Consider the following 9768-nt stretch of genomic DNA (forward strand, 5'->3'; position numbering starts at 1 on the left):
TGAGTGTCCAGGGGGCTCGTACAAGAGAATCTCTGCGTCACTCCACATCTGGGCCAGTTGGTTACATGTGTGGGGGTCCTGGGATGAAGGGCACCAGGGTCCGCTATTCATGACCACCTATATACCAACACACAGGAAAGACCATAAATGTGCGATTGCTGGAGTGCAACCACTGCGACCTCACTGACCCCCCGAGAAGAAAAGTCCTATAGTCCCTCCTGTGTGGATGGAGCCAAGGGCGTGCGGACCCCCTGCTCCTCACACAGGAGGCTTTGGGACCCTCATTCTCTGCCGTCCTGTATGATAAGTATTTATGGGATAACCATGATGACCATCACTCCTCATTACTAATGGGTTAATTATAAGGAGGCGCACGTTAATCCTGTACGTGACACAATAGGGGGGAGCGGTGTCACTCGGAATAGTCAGACACTGGGGTGGGGGGCTGCACCACCCGTCTGTATCAGGCTAGGAGCAGGGTGATGGCATACAGCACAGGGGAGCGGCAGGATGACTACTCTCACCATCTCCTGGGATCATGTGCCATTACTTTTGCGGTGAGCACAGGGGCGGGGGTCCGGGGGGACGTCTCCACATCGCAGACAAGACAGCAGACACGTAACTCGTCATTCATTTAATGAAGTGTCCGTCCAGCAGCAGTAATTATTCCTCACACATCAGTCATCTCCAGCCACTGTGTAACCACAACTCCCAGCATGACCTGACAGACGCGGACCCCAGCTAGAGACCCCGGAGCTGCACGATACAGATCTGGAGCGGCGCTGGCAGCCGTACATTGCTGTATTCAGGACAGGACGAGGATCAGACCAGGAGGGCTGTTACACCTGGGTCACCGGCGACCCCCATTATACAAGCTTTATCCATCTATGTACAGATTCCAGTGTGACGCTCCAGAGCTGCGCTCACTATTCTGCAGTGTCTGCTATTCTGTGTCTGCACAGAGTTTGTTGTTTTTGCGTTCTGGGAGGCGAGATCGTGACACCAGGTGTGTACAGGCGCCTGTATAACCAGTTATTCCCCCTCCCCCGCATCATAGGAGCTCCAGCAGGTTGGTAGGGAGTTCTGGACGTCAGCCTGCTGACTGTTTCCAGCGACAATGGACCGGCCGAGGTCCGTGGTGAGGATTGTTCCTGTAGACTGCCTGTATAATGGGGCTCAGGGTCAGGGGTCTCTGATCTGTTAATGACAGAAGTCGTCGTCCTCATCTCTTATGTCGGCCTCATTGTTCGTGTGTGTGTGAACGGGGGCTCAATGCGTCTTGTCAGCGCTGCAGTCAATGACTGTGGCAGCGCCTACAGCTCGCTGTGCTGCTGCGGCACCTCCTGCATCTTCTCAGGGAACACGCGGGTCCAGAATTCATACTCTCCAGCCTTCAGCTGTTTGGCAGCTTTCGGCTTCAGGTTGATCTCCATGTAATCTTCATCCTCATCATACTGCGGCCAGTGCGCCAGGCCCGGACCATTGGGGTCACTGCAGACAAGAATGGAGAAAGGGTGAAAATGCATCAAGGTCAGCGCAGGACCGGAGAAGGGACAGGGACTTGATATATATGTGCTATGAGGGGGTGTAGTGAGGGGGCAGGGAATGTGGGCACTGAAGCCAAGGTAGCCCCCCAGTATCGGCCTGTCATATACAATCACCCAGAATAGGTCACGTCTCACCCGCTGCGGGCAAAGTTGGCCCAGTACTTCATTACAGCTTTGCTCAGATCCTTCTCTTCTTCGGTGGCGGCTCCTGGGAGAAAAAGAAAAGCAGAATCAGATCACAACCCGCAGTAAATGTTCCTGCAGAGAGATGAATTTATCACCAGAAAGTCCAACATGGAGGAAAAAGAACCAACTCTGATAATAAAAACTAATTCTGTGCCACAAAGTACAATGATGGCGGCAGGATGTGGTGGTGCAGTGTGCTCCTGACGAACATCGGCTCCATCCAGACACCTAACAACTCCATATAATACTGGCGCCTCATGTGTGCGCGGCCCCTGCCCTGGACACTAATGCCCCCCATACATCAGAGGTATGAACTGTGTGCTGCTAACGGGCCGGGCCGTCCCCCTCCCCCATGACAAGTCGGGCCGTCCCCCTCCGCCAAAACAAGCCACGCCGTTATGATTTGCATAACAGAGTCCTGTCTCCATTGAATGCAGGGTCCGAAGATCACGAGCCTCCAATACTGACCGCCCCCATTCATCATCACCTCACGTGTATCACTGCAAAGTATGGGGGTCACCTGTAAATAGAACGTCGCCCTTCAAGAAAGGACCTCCTATCACAAAGAACACCTCGTCCCCGTGATCGGCTTTCACAAAGTCCGGCTTGATGTCTTTAAAGAACGATGGGCGGTGCTGGAACTCATAGAAATAGGTGGGATGGCCAGAATCTGGAATAAAAGATTGTGAGGTTCAGAAGAAAGATCAATGTTCTGCAGAAACCCCCAACACCATAAGGAGGAGGTGACTGCGTTCCCCGTCATTTCATCCTATGTATGTGGGACACAAGATATGTGCGGAGGTCATTCTCCATCTCGGGCATCGTACCTCGGTGGTACTTGGCCGTTCGTAGTGCTGGGATGACAAAGACAAGGTCTCCAACCAGATCTACGAAGCGGTTACGGATTTCGTCAGGATCAGTCACATCTCCAATGTATTCGTCTATCAGGAAGCTGGTGGCGCTGCTGAATGGACCCTGAAATATATCAATATCCCCAGAATATCACCACAAGCGGAGAGATCACAGAAGACGAGAAGATCCAAAGCAGGTGGTAGAAGATGACGGCTGAAGGCCTCTGCTCCTGGCGAAGGTCATCGGGCAAATGAGGAGCAGAGACTCGTACACTCTGCAGGATGTGGACGTCAGGACATGGTGGGCAAGTAAGGGCCCCGCAGGATCAGGTTGGCACAGAAGAATGGTAGGATGGCTGGTCATCTTGGGGTGGCTACCACACTGGTATATGGGGTCAGTGGCTTACAATCATGCACATTTTGCCCTCTAAGTGCCCATAATCCCCCCTCAGCGATGGTCATCTCCTGGCAGCAGCGCTCTTACCAGAATGGGGAAGGTCTTCAGCATTTCTTCTGCCACCTCTCTCTCCATTCCTTCTCGAAAGCCTGAGATGTTCATCGCCTGAGGGTAGAATAAGGAGGAGAATGGTCAATGGTGTAAAGATCATCAGAAGGATCTCAGCGTTTCCTCCTCGGTCAGTCTTACCGATGGCAGGATCCATCCAAACTCCTGGTTGTTGACTCCGGTCATGAAAGGAACGCTGTTCACCTCTTTATCAGCCATAATCTGTTCTGCGGCTTTAGGGAAGAAGGAGCCATCAACACTTGCAGGCAAAGCCATCATCTTCTGCAGAGGCAGGAGAAAAGTGGAAGGTGAAACCCAACTGCGCACCCTCAACCTCAAGACCCCCAAACCTTTACAGAGAAATTATTAAATGCTCTATCACCGCAGTCGTTAATAAGGTGGTGGTGATTTATAGGATTATTCTCTAGTTCTTTAGAGGGTAAATTTACAAAGTGTTTGTCAACTTTACAGTTTAGTTATTAGAAATCATGAATGGAGGGATTATTACTTTTATTAAGGATTGCTCATGGACTGGGTTAAAGTCTATCTTGTAAGCGCTGCTCTGAAGCTGGCTGGATCAGATTTCAGTGACAAAGGACAAGAGGTGTGGTGATGGAGGCCACCGGGGCCGAGGACAAGAGGTGTGCTGATGGAGGCCACTGGGGCAGAGGACAAGAGGTGTGCTGATGGAGGCCACTGGGGCAGAGGACAAGAGGTGTGCTGATGGAGGCCACCGGGGCAGAGGACAAGAGGTGTGCTGATGGAGGAGGGGGGGGGGGGCGCCACTGGGGCAGAGGACAAGAGGTGTGCTGATGGAGGCCACTGGGGCAGAGGACAAGAGGTGTGCTGATGGAGGCCACTGGGGCAGAGGACAAGAGGTGTGCTGATGGAGGAGGGGGGGGGGGGGGGCGCCACTGGGGCAGAGGACAAGAGGTGTGCTGATGGAGGCCACCGGGGCAGAGGACAAGAGGTGTGCTGATGGAGGCCACCGGGGCAGAGGACAAGAGGTGTGCTGATGGAGGAGGGGGGGGGGGGGCGCCACTGGGGCAGAGGACAAGAGGTGTGCTGATGGAGGCCACCGGGGCAGAGGACAAGAGGTGTGCTGATGGAGGCCACCGGGGCAGAGGACAAGAGGTGTGGTCGTGGGGGCCACCGGGGCAGAGGACAAGAGGTGTGCTGATGGAGGCCACCGGGGCAGAGGACAAGAGGTGTGGTGATGGAGGGGGGGGGGCCAACGGGGCAGAGGACAAGAGGTGTGGCCATAGGGGGGGGGCGCGGCACAGGACAAGAGGTGTGGTGATGGAGGGGGGGGGGGGCCACCGGGGCAGAGGACAAGAGGTGTGGTCGTGGGGGCCACCGGGGCAGAGGACAAGAGGTGTGGTCGTGGGGGCCACCGGGGCAGAGGACAAGAGGTGTGGTCGTGGAGGTTACTTGATTGGAGGTGCTGCAGATTTTGTAATATGCTTTTCTTCAGATCCAGAGCTGCATTCACAATTCTGCACATCTTTCTGACAATAGGAAATCAGTGACGCAGATGGAACTGGTGAATATTCCCTGGCATTACTGGGAGTCAGGAGTGGTGCGGATTCATGGTGTTGAGGGAGGGCAGCAATGACCCTTCACGGTTGACCAAGTGAGTGTCAAATTATTATGTTACAAGGTTGATTGCAATCAGGGAACCAGACGGAGACAGAGCTCTGTATGGGAGGATTCAGAGAATCTCTAATCCAGTTTATTTTACTTAGCATTATATATTGTTTTGAGTATATCAATAGCCAATCACCTACAGCCATACTACAGGCTTAAACCAATGTTAGTACAATTATTACGGAAAGACACATATGGTCATATTCTCGTTAGTTCGGCACATGATGGAAAGTTACAAGGTCGTACATCCCGGCTCAGACTAGTTAGATAACAGGAGCAGGGCATTTCATAGAATGTTCTTGAGAGAAAATTGAATGTGAAGCAGGAGAAAAGAATAAAAGAATGTATGCTATGCAAGGAGTAACAACATGATTTTAGAAGCAAGCAATCAAAAAATGAAGTAATTATAAAAGTAACTATAGCATGAATATCGATATGTCCTTTACAATGATAATGAACCCTATGACTGCACTGACCGTACCATAGAGACAACCAGAGACTGCATCTCTTCTTCAGATTTCGCCTTCAGACAGTCCACCAGCGCGTCCAAACCACAGCCCGAAATATTGGCCACAATCTGCAGAAGTGAAAGGAAATCTGATACAAGCAAAGGGTCACTGTTACCCCCATTGCTGCCCCCTCGCTCGTCTCCAGCGTCACACACCTGACAGGCTCCCACGTGGTGTCGGCTGCCTCAGCAATGCAGACTCCCCAGACACTGGATGTGGCCTCAGCCACATGGCCCACAATTCCCTGCTACTACCTTATAAGTATAGACCCACAGCGCCATCAAGTGGCCAACAGATATTAACGCACGATTGCATAATATTACACTCGGCAAGTGCAGAATAGTGCAGGGAGGATTTGGAGATTGCTATATTTTTGTTAAAGTTCTGGTAATTCTACAGCGATGGATCCGAGGAGTACCGGCCTAATAACACAACCGCGCCCGATAGGCAGTCGTTCAATGGTCGGTTCAGCGGCTGACAAATTCTGCAATCATCGGTATCCAGCAGCAAAGCACCAGGTTACACTGGACGGTGCATGAAGGATCCAGTCACCCGTCAAACGAGCGCTTTGGTCATTGATCGGATGATTGCCGTCACGTTTACTCAAGGCGCTGGGTCATCAGCCGCAAAGTGGATAATTTTCTGGTGCAAGTCACTTACATTACTGTAAAACACACTTTCTTCTTTAGACTTGGCCACCAAACCGGCATTATGGCTACACCACTCTCAGCAATAGCTCTGTGGAATAAGCCTTTGGCCAGTGGAGACGCCACCTGAATATAAGAAACACAGAAGGAGACAGGATCATTAAGGGTTAAACAGTAAGTCCTTACCTTCACCTATAGAGCAACCGTCCAATCAGAGCCTCAATAAGGAGCAAAATATCAGCATCACGACTGCTCACCAGTGCAGAGACGCTGATTCCCCCGCAGACTCCCCAAATATAGTCACAGAGTCGGGGTCCCCTCCAAAATCTGCAATGTTCTCCTGAACCCACTGGAGAGCTGCAACCTGATCCAAGAAGCCGTAGTTCCCAGGAGCGCGGTCATCTCCAGTGCTGTGACAAGGAAACAGAGGTTAATAAAATGGGGAGACTTTAGGAAGTAAAAGGACCTTAACCCAGTGGCTCCCTGCAGAGCAATGTGCACAAAGACTGACAAGGTCCAATAGGTATGACACCAGGTATGACAGGCTGGCAGATTACCCCTGAACATTAAAGTCGCTGATCGTATAGACATTACCTAAAGAAGCCGAGGAGCCCCAGCCGGTACTGGATGGAAACAACTACAACGTTTTCATGGGCACCCAGTGCAGAACCTTCAAACATCATGGCTCCCCCCATCATCAGGCCTCCTCCATGTATGAACACCATGACCTGGGCAATGAGTAGAAGCTGTTTACTAATAGGGAATGCAGGTCAGTGTGAATGAGATTCTCTCACGTGCCTCCAATTAGCATCATAAGGGACCGCCATGGGCACGGCATCAGCGCACACATAAGTGAAAGCTGTAAAGTCTGCATCTACAACAGCAGCAATTATATAGGACTGTTAGTGACACGATAAACACGTGACTTACGGCAGCTTCTCCTCCTTCACTCGATCCGCAGGTGTGAATACATTAGGTACAGACAGTCCTCAGACACCGGGGGTAAACTAACTTTGGCTTTCACTGCCTGGAATAACTGCTCCATTGCGTGATGATCCTGTAGACATCTGTAAGATGTATAAGATGCATATATATATACACTGTGTTCCAAACTATTATGCAAATAATATTTTCTCAGATTTTCCCAAATTACTATATGAATTGCAGTCATTGTAATTTTCCAGTCTAATAACTATTAGAGTACTATTGAAAGGTTTTGTACAATCTACCGATAACAGGAGATTTTAAAAAATAAAACACTCAAACTGCACTCAAAATGCATGTTCCAAATTATTATGCACAGCAGAGTTTTCAACCTTTCATTTTAATAAAGAACAAAAAATGGTCATTTTTGAAATTCTAAGCATTAGCCGGTTATTACACACTGAAATCAAACAGTTTTCAACTCTAAACTTTATTCTAGGTGATGTTACATTTGCACATAGGACCCCTTGTCCGAAAAGGAGCTTCTGAACTCTCTCGTCCATTGAATTTGTCAGGTTTGGATGGTTTCTGCTTCAATTGTTTTGCATGAGGACAGAATACCCTCCCAGAGCTGTTGCTTAGATGTGAACTGCCTCCTGCCATCATAGACACTCCTTTGATGATGCTCCAGAGGTTCTGAATGGGTTGAGGTCAGGGGAGCATGGGTGCCACACCATAAGTTTGTCCCCTTTTATGCCCACAGCAGCCAGAGATGCAGATGTGTTATGTGCAGCATGAGACGGGGCATTATCATGCATGAAATGATCTTGCTGCGGAATACACGGTTCTTCTTCTTGAACCATGGAAGGAAGTGCTGTTTGAGAAACTCCACATACATTATGGAGTTCATCTTTCCCCCTTCAGGATCCCTAAAAGGGCCGACAATCTCTCTCCCCATGGATTCCAGCCCAAAACATTACTCCACCTCCTCCTTGTTAGCGCCGTAGCCGTGTTTGCACGGGTGTCCATCAATCAGCCATCTCCACTCCATCCATCTGGACCATCGAGATCATTTCATGCATGATAATGCCCCGTCTCATGCTGCACATAACACAGTCTGCATCTCTGGCTGCTATGGGCATAAAAGGGGACAAACTTATGGTGTGGCACCCATGCTCCCCTGAACCTCAACCCCATTGGAACCTCTGGAGCATCATCAAAAGGAGTGTCTATGATGGCGGGAGGCAGTTCACATCTAAGCAACAGCTCTGGGAGGGTATTCTGTCCTCATGCAAACAATTGAAGCAGAAACCATCCAAAACCTGACCAAATTCAATGGACGAGAGAGTTCAGAAGCTCCTTTCCAACAAGGGGTCCTATGTGAAAATGTAACATCACCTAGAATAAAGTTTTGACGTTGAAAACTGTTTTGATTTCAGTGTGTAACTAACGGCTAATGCTTAGAATTTCACAAATGACCATTTTTTTGTTCTTTATTAAAATGAAAAGGTTGAAAACTCTGCTGTGCATAATAATTTGGAACATGCATTTTGAGTGTTTTATTTTTTAAAAATCTCCTGTTATCGGTAGATTGTACAAAAACCTTTCAATAGTACTCTAATAGTTATTAGACTGGAAATTACAATGACTGCAATTCATATAGGGAATGTGGGAAAATTCTGAGAAAATATTATTTGCATAATAATTTGGAACACAGATATATATATATATTCCGGAGTTCTGCCACACCATTCTATTAGTGTATGACTGTTCCGGAGTTCTGCCACACCATTCTATTAGTGTATGAATGTGTTCCGGAGTTCTGCCACACCATTCTATTAGTGTATGAACGTGTCCGAGTTCTGCCACACCATTCTATTAGTGTATGAACGTGTTCCGGAGTTCTGCCACACCATTCTATTAGTGTATGAATGTGTTCCGGAGTTCTGCCACACATTCTATTAGTGTATGAATGTGTTCCGGATTCTGCCACACCATCTCTATTAGTGTATGAACGTGTTCCGGAGTTCTGCCACCCATTCTATTAGTGTATGAACGTGTTCCGGAGTTCTGCCACACCATTCTATTAGTGTATGAATGTGTTCGGAGTTCTGCCACACCATTCTATTAGTGTATGAATGTGTTCTGGAGTTCTGCCACACCATTCTATTAGTGTATGAATGTGTTCCGGAGTTCTGCCACACCATTCTATTAGTGTATGAATGTGTTCCGGAGTTCTGCCACACCATTCTATTAGTGTATGAATGTGTTCGGAGTTCTGCCACACCATTCTATTAGTGTATGAATGTGTTCGGAGTTCTGCCACACCATTCTATTAGTGTATGAATGTGTTCGGAGTTCTGCCACACCATTCTATTAGTGTATGAATGTGTTCCGGAGTTCTGCCACACCATTCTATTAGTGTATGAATGTGTTCCGGAGTTCTGCCACACCATTCTAAGTGCACTTACATGGGGGCATAGTCTGAGGCCTCTCGCACTGAGCTCCAGGACTCGGGGGCTCGGGGGATGCATATCTCAATGCACCAACAGGAGGTTAGCGAAGGGGACTCCATAGAAGGCGTGAACGGTTCTGTCTGTTCCCGTCGCAGACAGCGTCTTCCCCTGCAGTTTACCATATTGCGTCTCCACCTGAGGGGGATCAGCCTCCTCTCCTAAAGTCACAAAAAACTGATTATTAGATGCAGCAAACGGCAGGGACATCATGCCTGTACTCCAGTCACAGCCAGAGCTGCAGTTACAGGTGTGCAGGACGCACACCCCTCCATCAGACGGGCTCGGATCTCTGTGGATTCTGTAATTGTGGCCTGTGAAGATCTGATTAGTGAAGAACAGTGGTGTGCAGCCTGCAGAGATCTCCCAGCATTCCCTGCATGTGTCCCCGTGCTTTATATAGAGCTGAGATTAGCAGCAAGGTGCGGTCCGAGCACAG

General features: G+C 49.2%; 1 pseudogene; it reads right to left on the reverse strand.

Annotated features, from left to right (window-relative positions):
* Window positions 1-619: 619 nt before the first annotated feature.
* Window positions 620-9554, reverse strand: LOC141175883 (fatty acyl-CoA hydrolase precursor, medium chain-like; annotated as a pseudogene).
* Between the last annotated feature and the right edge of the window lie 214 nt (window positions 9555-9768).

The sequence above is a fragment of the Phyllobates terribilis genome, unplaced genomic scaffold (genome assembly GCF_046119375.1).
Source record: "Phyllobates terribilis strain yellow unplaced genomic scaffold, ASM4611937v1 Scaffold_14__1_contigs__length_39327217, whole genome shotgun sequence".
In the NCBI taxonomy this organism is placed as follows: domain Eukaryota; kingdom Metazoa; phylum Chordata; class Amphibia; order Anura; family Dendrobatidae; genus Phyllobates; species Phyllobates terribilis.